Raw genomic sequence first — 11004 nt, 5'->3', positions numbered from 1 at the left:
AAATTGAAAAAAAAAATTCAATAAGTTAATGAATTAAGAAAGGGTTCAAGGGCTAGCAAAAAGCAGAAGCTTTCAAAATCACCCTTTAAGATCCATTTTGCATTTGCAATACTGTACATTTACTGTTTCACAAGATAATACTAGAGGCATGGTTCAGCTTGTGTTTCTGCCCTAGAGAAAATGTGAATTTCACTGTATTCTTGTTTGTCTTCAGTTATTAAACTGCATATTTTAAAAGTACATTAAGAACCAATGCGTCCCTGCACTTTCCTATTTGTTTTAATACAAACAAAAATCGAATTGAAGAGGTCATATGGCTTAAGATAAGCTATTAGAGAGAACTGGGACTTACATCAGGTTTAACCCTGTTAAGTTCAATATAGCAGCAATTCATATTTACTAAGCCATGAATTAGGCTAAGAATGTGTAGTTCAAAAATCAGTACATTGTATTTTTTCCTTTTCCATTCAGGTTTGATGAGACAGTAACTGAAAGTTGTTTTATTATAATACAGTGTTGCAACAAAATGCTCTTTTCTCTGTTAGTTTCCTGCCTCACTTTTGTAAGCAGAGCCACAAAATTCAAATACTGACGTTAACAAAATAAAGCACAAGCTAGTCTTATTCCTCCATGTTGATCCACCCAATTTGCAGTTTTACTCTTTGTCCACTAAGACAATGTGGCATCACTTTGACAGGAGTAAAAGAATTTGAAAATCTCTAATTAGAAGAGCTGTGGAGCAATTAACGCATGTCAAATTTCACTTCATCAAGTGCCACTCTAATTTTCTCACTAAAAATTAATGGACTTTTTTTTTTGTATGTGCATGTCCCCTCAAGGCAATGTTGATTCAAATCTGCTCAAGATGCAGTGTTGCACAGCTAAGCATCTTTTTGATTACAATCCGACACACTTCTAACTGCTTTCATTCTCACTGCCACAGATACTTTGTCAACAGTCAAATTACACCATGCTGATAACAATGCATAATGGTGTTCCTCAAAGGAGGTGCCTGTCATGGAACAGTGTTTCATAAAATGCACCACCTTCTTCACTAAGAAACGCCACTGTTTTAAACCAAACTTTTTGTGTGGCTTCGGCAGCGCTTGGCTGTGCATCTTTGCCTCTGTTTCATTGCAATTTAGTTATTTCTAGATCACAGGAAAAGACAGTTGTGACTGCTTAAAGATGGCAAGGGTAGAAGGAAAAACAAAGGGAGGATATCACTTTTCACCATTTCTTCTCCAAGACAGGTTTCTATGTAGTGTCCTGGAATTGCCCAACAGCTATTCAGCAAAAGACAAAGACACGCCTCATATGAACTGCCTTGCGATGTCAGTCGTAAAAGTTTTCCCTGAGCAAAAGCTGCAAATTTTGGCATAAATACTATAAACATAACAGAAAGTGTTCTTTTAACGGATAGTATTTTGATTCCAGCAGAATTTGTATAACGGTAGTATTTGCCAGATTCCATCAAAAATAAAATAAATAATTAAAAGCCGGAAGAGGCAAGTGACAAATAGCTTTTTGCATTTGGAAAAAATAACTCTCGAGTGTTGCAAGATGTGGAAAAATGGGCTCATCTAAACATTTTTATTTTTAAAGTTTATTTATTTATGGTTGATATGCAAGTACAGAAAAGCTTTAGGAGAAGGAGGGGGATTCCTCTTCTTTGATCAAAGCTGATTCTCAAAGACCTTGGAAAATTTCCAGAGTTATTCAAATGCCTCTCCCCCTCCCCCAAATTAAAACATGTCTATGTTGAACCACTAATTAGTGACTTAACTACCGTAATATACAACTTTGCTACAAATGTCAAACGTTATCTTTTGTGTTTCATTGCTTCCCATCATTTTAAACATCTTATATTTACAGTTTTTGTGCCAAATTCATCGCTGTCTAAGTTCTCTTTTTCTGGAACTTAATTAACCTGAATGGAAAGAGACCATCGGATAATAGTTCACATTTTCATTACAGTATATTCCCTTACCATTTTGACCATGTTGCCACCAGCAGCTTGGTGTAACTTTATAACAATGCCACGCAATCCACAGATATCTCCTTTAGAAAATCTTCAGGCATTTTCAGAGTTCTGTGGACAGTCATTTAGATTTTTCCCTTTGTCCCAATTTTGGCATTTATGTTCACAGAAACCAGATCTCAACACAAACTGCTGAAGCATTTAAAAGTCCTCAATGGTATTGGGATGGGAACAGCGTCATCAAAAGTTAAGCAAATCAAACTGATAAGATGTGTTTCCTTCTTACTAATGGTGATTCCATATGCCTTTAAAATGATAATGTGGGAATTAGACAAGATACATAGTATATCAAAGACCATTTTAAAATGTACAATCATTCTGGCATTTAAATAATAAGCAGGCAATAAATTGAACCCGAGGATGACGAGGTAAAGCAATACACGGATAAAAATTTGAAAATATAACTTCAATGCAAAACAATTTTTTTCTTCAGGATTTTTTCTTTTGTTTATAAGATGCTAAATAAACAATTCATAATGCATCCCTCATCAGCCGCAAACCATGAGGGCTCTGCACTCAAATAACAGGAAACATATTCAATTTTCCTAACAGAAGACAGTTCATTAAGCTGTGCCACATCAAATAAAACTTTAATTTCTTCAGCATCCGAGTCGCAATGAAAGCAATTGATGAAGATGAGCCATATGGTACTTCTATCAGCAAACACATATTGCTCATTCCCCAAAAGTTTTCTAATTCTGCTCCCCAGGCCTGTGTAATATAGATAATGTGCTCTGAGAGCAGCAACCATGAGCTATCTGGTGTACATTCCTAATACTGTATTTAATGGGAAATAATGAATCATAAAAGCCTGCGGAAGGCTGCTTTTGCTAACCTAAATCTCAGCTGTAATTTCATCGTTCTGTGCCTAAGATGCTGTTTGCCCTTTCCAAACAACAGCAACCGAATGCAATAATGCAGCCGCTTCGAACCTGGGTGGGAGGAGAAATCCTTCTTAATACACCCAGGCTCCGTTTAACTCTTGAGGCTCCAAAGACACCGAAACTCGGATTAATAAAAGAGTATTGTATGCTATAAAAATATTACATACATGTGTACACATGCACACAGTCACAAGGCACATGGAAATACTTATTTTCATCTGTATCTATATGACTGTATTTTTTTTTAAAAAAAATGAAGCTCTCCCAAACAGATAACTAAATGTTTGGTGGTGGTGGGGAGAATGATATGAGACTCCAAAATTTGGAACTTTCCTAGTAGCAGCTGCAAACACCCAGACTTTATAAGAATTCTTTAAAATGATTTTTTTTCTATGTACCGTACAAAAAAAATGAAAGACAATTCCTGAATGAATAAGTCCATATAAAAGTATCAGTTTACAAGGTTAGATATTTTGTTTTTAGATTTATACATTACTGATTCATGCAACCTTTTTTTTACAAGCTTCTAGATTATATTTTTATATCCAAAGAGGATTTAAATATCATAAATTGCTAACCAAAAATAGATGTGCTAAAGTTAAACTTTACATGGCTCAGTAATGCAGAGATATAACTGCACTGTTCTGATCATGTCCTTAAATCTGCAAAAAGTTCAGACGTTAAACCAACACGTTTTCTTAAAGATATGGTACTTCCACCATATGCATTGGAAACATATTTAAGTGAATGTGTTTGGCAATATATGAATCCCAAACAATCACATCGCAAAGGAAGCCTTAAAAAAAGTTAGAGATTGCCTTTAAAAGCTTATTAAAATCAGCATGTTACATGTCTGTCTTTGAATTTAGAGATGTGATTGCCTTCATTAATGCTGCCTGTTTTGGGGTGCTTTTCCGCAAACGTTTTAAGTGTCTGCTTTCTCCACACCTTCTCTCACCCTAATGCTGATCCCACTTGGAGTTTTCTCCCAGTAAAATCTCAAACGACAAATTAATCTTCCTTAGGCAGCAACATTTTCCGGCAGGTGAAATATACCAAAAACAACACAGTATTGAATGCAGTGTCCTCAAAGAATAGGTAAAATAAACCTGACCACCTCCAGCGTGAAAATAAATAAATACCCATTTCCAAAACGAAATAAGCACATTGGTTATATTTCATGAATGTCTTAAAAACAAGTGTTTAAAGAGTCGTCGTCCCCCCCTCGCATCCAACCTCTGCCTGCTTAGATGGGTCACAATGACAATGGTCTATTGCAATGTAAAACAAGCTGCAGGATAAAAAAGGTGCTTTCTGTTACCATTTTATCAAAGCTGTTCATCTTCTAGCTGCAGGCAGCATTTTGCTGGAATTGCAGATATTTCTCTGTCCAGGCGCCTTTGTTTGTGCATCTCATTTGCATATATTTATCTCCAGCTGAGGGTGCTTTCAGCTCATTAAGGCCTCCCCTCGCATTATTTCATAAGCCAGCTGCTAGGAGGGATTTCACCTGTGGTGTCTGAGAAAAGAAGGGTAGAATAATAATAATAAAAATAATAATAAAACTCCAAACACACAACACTCGCCCCCCCGTCCAAATTCTTCATAAAAAGGAAACCCTCGGACTCTCTTCCCCTATAAATGGGCACCATTTGTGTTAAACAGCTTCTTGTCGTGATAGATGCCTCCGAGGGTCAGGGGTGAAAGTTGATTTGAAGGTCAGCAGTAAAACAACAGACAAACCAGACGCCAAACTGGTTCCTGGGCTGTCGGTGGGAGCGCTGGTACAACCAGGTCTTGAACCTTTCCCAACCTCTAATAAAACAGGGTAAGAATCTGAAGTGGATCAAGCGGGCCCCTGAGGAAGCTGCACAGAAACACACACAAATAATATCAATATCATGCAGCAACAAGCAACAACCTGGGCAGCTCTCCCACAGTACGGGCATGCTTCTATTGTTTCAAGAGCCGGGGAATTAATTCCACTTATTTATTTAAGGCGTGTCAGCTCACTGCCTAAACCTGTTTCAGTGTCAAGATGAATAAAACTTTTATGGCTCATAAAATGGAGTAATTCATCTCAATGTTCTTTGTGGTGCCTTTCCCCTCCCCTGGCACAGAGAGATAGGCCTCCGTTCGGAATGGTTGTAGCCCAATGGACTGTTGCTACGAGATGCACCATACGAAAAAGGGAATTTTTTGGAGATCGGCACAAACAATACAGCAGAAGAGGTTGGAAGCTGAGTCATCGCCTCCAAAATTCTCACAGGCAGAACCTTCCCTGGCCTGCATTTGCAAGCCTGCCTCTCTGCAAGCAAAGAGTTGCAATGTTTACTCTAAAACATTTAAAAATAAACAAATTCCAGGGAGGAATGGTTTTTTTTGCACATTATGTTGCTCACCTGCTTCTGCCTCAGTCATCCATTTGTTTATTAAGTTGGCGCTTCTCAGTTTTGTACTAGTGCGAACAATACCAAATTTATTAAAAAGTAGACCTAATCTCTTAACTGTAGACTCGTCGGATTTTGCTACCCAGGTGTGGGGTTTGCAGGTGTAAAGCCTCACGACCCAATTGTTCCCACCCACCCATGATGTGTTTAGTTCACAGCAGTTGTAAAAAGCATAGTCTGAAATTTAAAGCATTTGAATGTGCCATATTTGATGAGCGAGAAGCAGATCAGACTCTCTCAAATAGCAAAGCTTAAACGGATTATCCAGGTTTGTAAAGAGAGGGCAAATGGGCCTGCAAGTTGTTTTTAAATAGAACGAGGACACATTTGAATGTAATGGGAAATGCACCAGAAAAATAAAAGACAATTTCAATTTTAAGAAATGTCTGTAAAATAAACTTTTAGGGCATGTCTCTAAAATAAATATTCAAATATTGGTCTCTGCTTAGATATTTCTATTATACTTAGTCATTGGTTTGTTTATAGTGAAAGGGAATCTGGAACAAACAAATGCCATTTTGTTTAGTGCTTAATCCAAAATGCTCGTCACAGTAACACGGTGTTTTCATTGTCTGAATTGCAGGTTCTCTTCAAACTTACGTTTCCTTTACAAATTCAGTTCACTGTCACTTTTTCAGCATTCACTGTCTACAATGTGAAGACACCCCCATTTTTAGCTTCAGCTCATCTTATCCGAAACAAGCCTTGACTCATAAAAACTCTGAAAGAAACATGAAAAATAGGAGATATTCATAATGACCAAACTCTGCCTCAGCAATAGCTTGCATTTCCACCTTTGCCTGCATTTAAAGTATTTCCTTTTATTTCACCTAAAGAAAGAGTGGCTCTGACCGAAATGCCTTTAAAACTTTTGAAATCTTGTTCCTACCTTGATTTATTTATTTTTAACAACTGGAACAAGTTCATTACGGCTATCTTGGCATTTGTTCTCTCTTAAGAAACAGAGAATACACCCCAGGTCCCAAACAGATCTTACTCCCCCCCCAAACATCTTTAACCATGTTTCTCATTTTTCTTTGCCTCTAATCTAATCGCTAATTCCTTCACTTGGTCAAGAAGTTAAAAATGTTAAGTGCTAGCAGTGCCTCCTTCCTCCCCCTCATATCTGTCTCTGTTTATGGAACGGGCCCTGGTTTCCTCCTCCGCTTGTTCAGCTCCAGGTCAGGAGACTGTAAATACACACAGCACTGCCCCAACCCATAAATCTGAGCAAAGGGCAGGCATATATATTCAGATAAGCAATGTGGAGGGGAAAGAAAGGAAAGTCAGAACAAACAGGGTCTGTAGAGCGCCAGGCGTTTTCCTAGAAACAAAATTAAAACGCCAACAAACCTCTCCGTAAGGCAGTGGAAAGGAGAGAAGTCTTCTTGCTGAACATTGGCCTCTAAAAGACGAGTTTGGAATGATCACCTTTCTCCTCCCACTGTTTATATACAAATGAGTAAAACAATTGCATTTTATTACCTTCGAGACAGTGAAAACAAACAAAGGCATTGCATTTACATTCCAGCATGCTGTTCTTGTGCCTCCCAATTGCAACTGGTTGTTTTGGTACCCAGTTCCTCACCAACTTGAGACACCCCACAACAGCACTAATTCCTTGCTGCAACAAATCCCAGTCCCCAAAGGATCCAATGAGATGGTCTGAAACCACCTTACCAACCCCCCCCTCCCAAAAATATTCAATTATTTCATCAAATAAGATTTGGTGCTAATGTTTGACAAATGGCACATGCATTGTTGACACTCACCTCTCAACATGTATGCAAATTATTGTCGACATCCTATAATAATCTAAATCTTTGGGTGGCTTTGGCCAACCTCCATGATGGCAGGATACCACCACCTGCCTATTCCTAGCATCTGAGTAGATAGGTTTTTAATGCTGGGATCAAGAACAAGCTGGGAAGAAGATGCCAGCATTTCACAAAGCAATCTAGGTAACAATTGCAGTTGCCTCCTTGTAGTGTTGGCTGGTGTTCCCCGAGCAAAGAAAGCAGAATTGACTTACTTTTTGCTCTTACACAAACATACCAAACTTCACAAAGCCTTCCCTCCTTAGCTCAGGCTGACATTTCCTCACACTGCTCTCATAGTCACCTCTCCTGCTCTCTGATATCTGGTGTAAATAGGAGCTGCTATTAGACAGCTTTCCTTTTTCACTTTTATTCAGGTGAGGTGTAACATACTGCAGATGTACCAGTGATAGAAGACATTACACTAAGAGCCTTTTTCCCTTCCTCAGTTGAAAAAGAAGTGAAAACTTCAGTTACTTGGCAGCCCTCTGCAGAAAACTATGGCAGAGAGAGAGCACAATTTATTGTAAGGCCTATTCCCTCCTCAGTCTGATTTTTTTTTTGCAGTTACACGAAACAAATGTAAATCAATTGTCATTAGTTCTGGCACATGCTGGCAAGTTATTGAATTAAAGGTTTTCAGTCATATGACAGAAGTTGTCTCCTTCCACACACACACACATTCCAGGCCTAGTCTTTTCCCATCAAAATGACTTAGAAGAACATTTTCAAGGTTTCAAAACATTTCAAAGAGTATTCGTGTGGGTTTTTGATTTAATTTTTTAAAGTCAAATCTTGATTTCGTATGTATTAGAACGGAAAAACTTTTACATTTAAAATAGATTGTTACACGAAACTGTTATACCAATATTAGTTCCATTGGTGGAAATGACTGATACAGACAAACGGGGCAAATGGTAATTTGTTAATACATATCCAAGAAATTGGTAATAACTAGTTTCTTAATATTTACTGATGTGATAAGACTTTTGCATTTTCTCTATGTCATAGCTGCCAAGTTATCCCTTTTTTAAAGGGAAATTCCATTATGCTGAATAGGCTTCCTCGCGAGAAAAGGGAAAACTTGGCAGCTATGCTCTATGTGGATTTTAATTTATTTGACTTGAGGTAATTACCTAATTTTAAGTCTTGTGTCTTCGAAAGCAGGTGATGGTTTATGTTCTGCCCTGTTGTAAAAATTATCTGCAACACAGAAATGTTTTAAACGTTTGCTTAAATGCTCAGTAGGAAAGCTCTCTAAAGTACAATTGGCTTTTAATTTGCACAATTTTTCCCTTACAGCGTGGGTCCAGGTTATCATAATATCCGCCTGATTCATTATGTCCCAACCTTATCACTGAGCTTTTGGGGAGAGTCTTAGTTGGTGGTCTCCCATGGCGTTGGTGGTCTCCATCAGATGGATGGTTTGTAACTACCAGAAAATGTGCAGTCAGTTTAGTGGGCTCGAGACGGCAGAGCTGAGAGTCGACAGGCACCTTCCTTACTGAACCCCAGGCCCAGGAACAAGACTTTCTCGTTCTGTCAGGCCTTTTAAGGTACCATGTTTGGTTTTATGATTCTTTTTATTGTCTTGTTGCATGGATAGTTCAGTCAGTAGAGCATGGGACTTTTAATCTCAGGGTTATGGGTTCGAGCCCAACAATGGGCAAAAGGTTACTGCATTGCAGGGGGTTGGACTAGATGACCCCTGTGGTCCCTTCCAACTCTACAATTGCATGATTCTATGATTAGGTTTTCTGTGGGTTGTTTTTATGCGTACCACTCAGAAATATAAATCAATAAGCAGTATAGAAATGTCTTAAATAAATAAAATGAATGTATACAAACTTTGTAAATGCTCAGGTAGGGATATAAGAAATATTTACAGGGAAGTTCATACTAAGGTCAATGAAAATGAATGAAAATGGGGGGCAATTTCATCAAAAACCAATTTGGGGTTTCTGGGGTTTGATGGGCAATTTCATCAAAAACCAATTTGGGGTTGAAAGGCGGGCAGGCGGGCAGGAGACCATTACTGGGATCTTACTGGAAGCTGGAGTGCCCATTACCCTTCACTAATGGTCAGGGGTCCCTTTACATTTACCTTACAAAGGTAAAGGACCCCTGACAGTTAAGTCCAGTCGCAGACGACTCTGGGGTTGCAGTGCTCATCTCGCTCTATAGGCCGAGGGACCCGTCGTTTGTCTGCAGACAGTGTTTCCGGGTCATGTGGCCAGCATGACTAAGCCGCTTCTGGCGAAACCAGAGCAGCGCATGGAAACGCCGTTTACCTTTCCGCCGGAGTGGTACTGATTTATCTACTTGGCATGCTTTCGAACTGCTAGGTTGGCAGGAGCTGGGACCAAGCAACAGGAGCTCACCCCATCACAGGGATTCAAACCACTGACCTTCTGATCGGCAAGCCCAAGGCCCAGTGGTTTACGCCACAGCGCCACCTGCATCCCTTCTTATGCCAAAACAATTGCCAGTTTTTGTCCAACAAAGAAAATGGGTGCATACAGATGCTTTTGTCGCGCCCATTGAAAAGTTACTCCTGAAAATTAGCGGGGCGGGGAAAGATTCTCCGGAGATGCATTTGATGTAGAGGAGGCATTGCAGTATGAAGCAACAATTGGCAAAGTCCCCATATGTGCATATGGATGTACTTTAGGTGTCTTGAGTGAGCTTGTTGGGTCCATTCCAACTATCAGTATAAATCGAGAACATTCAATTGGTAAACTTTGTAACCCTCACTTTACAACCCTATCCATGAATAAATGGAAAAGTTGTATAATATCCCCCCCCCTGTATATACAGGCAAGTTTCATGTTTTCTTAGGCAATTTGTCATATTTTAAAAGGGAATAAAGCTAATTGGTTTATAGCTATCAGATTCCTCTGAAATTGTCAGAGGCAATTCGTATGAAACTTATAGTGTCTGAGTGTTTGGCTGGATAACCCTAAAAATATTCAGGGCTTATCTAAGCCTCAGTAAAACCTATCAGTACCATTTTAAAACTCTGGACACTGAGCTAAAACTGTCTTGAGAGAGGTATCTTTCTTTGTAAGATTACCACTACTTCCTGACTGAAACCAGACTTGAGAAAATATGGTGAGAATCACTTTTTTTGTGGTATTTCAGCTTTCAATCCCAGTCAAAACCAGGAAGTGCAGAAGTAGGTGAAAATTAAAATCACTAAGAAAATAAGTTTCACAAAGGCTTGATTCCCAAGACCCTTCTGGAAAGTTGAAAAAAAAAAAAGCCATTAACTCCCCTGAATGTCCGTCACAAGGAATGCTTTCCACAGTCAAATCCTACTTTTGTAGACTGAATCCCCGTGTTGTCTGCTTCCCTCAAAAGTCAGATCTGTTTGCATTTTATCCAGGCCAGTACATAAATCCCAAGCCATAAATCTTTATGCTGTCCCAGACTGCTGGATTTTGCATCTGTAACTTTGGAAAACGGAGAGCAAAAAGATTTACACGACTGCATGTAGACAGAATCCTCCTTGTTGATTCCTCAGAAGATTCCTCTGTTGCTGATTTGAGGAAGAATATTTTGGACAGAGAGTCTTCTATTGAGATGTATATTCCTGAGATGAGGCTAAATGAAGACATGATTTCCTAGTTGCACAGGGCTTTTTGGAAGGGATTGGACAGGCTTATTTATTGCACTTGGGTCGTAACAGTCCACTTACATGCGTATCTTGTGCCTGCACCAGCTTGCTGTTGTCCCAGTGAGGTGAATGTAGGCAGCATTTATACTCCATATAGCAGAAGCCACGCTGCAGTGCTGGCCTGCCATTTTCTGCC

The 11004-nt window shown here is 39.1% G+C and overlaps 1 long non-coding RNA gene across 2 annotated transcripts; it reads right to left on the bottom strand.

Annotated features, from left to right (window-relative positions):
- Nucleotides 1–339: 339 nt before the first annotated feature.
- On the bottom strand, nucleotides 340–6832 carry LOC118082886 (uncharacterized). Of its 2 annotated transcripts, none has more exons than XR_004692312.2 (3): nucleotides 6729–6832; nucleotides 5976–6096; nucleotides 340–4444 (listed from the first exon to the last, which is right to left on the bottom strand). It is a non-coding gene; the product is annotated as an uncharacterized LOC118082886 (long non-coding RNA). The 2 variants fall into 2 exon arrangements; XR_009557285.1 differs by having other exon boundaries at nucleotides 340–4435.
- Between the last annotated feature and the right edge of the window lie 4172 nt (nucleotides 6833–11004).

Source organism: Zootoca vivipara, chromosome 3 (genome assembly GCF_963506605.1).
Source record: "Zootoca vivipara chromosome 3, rZooViv1.1, whole genome shotgun sequence".
In the NCBI taxonomy this organism is placed as follows: domain Eukaryota; kingdom Metazoa; phylum Chordata; class Lepidosauria; order Squamata; family Lacertidae; genus Zootoca; species Zootoca vivipara.
This window is presented reverse-complemented; position numbering and strand designations above follow the sequence as displayed.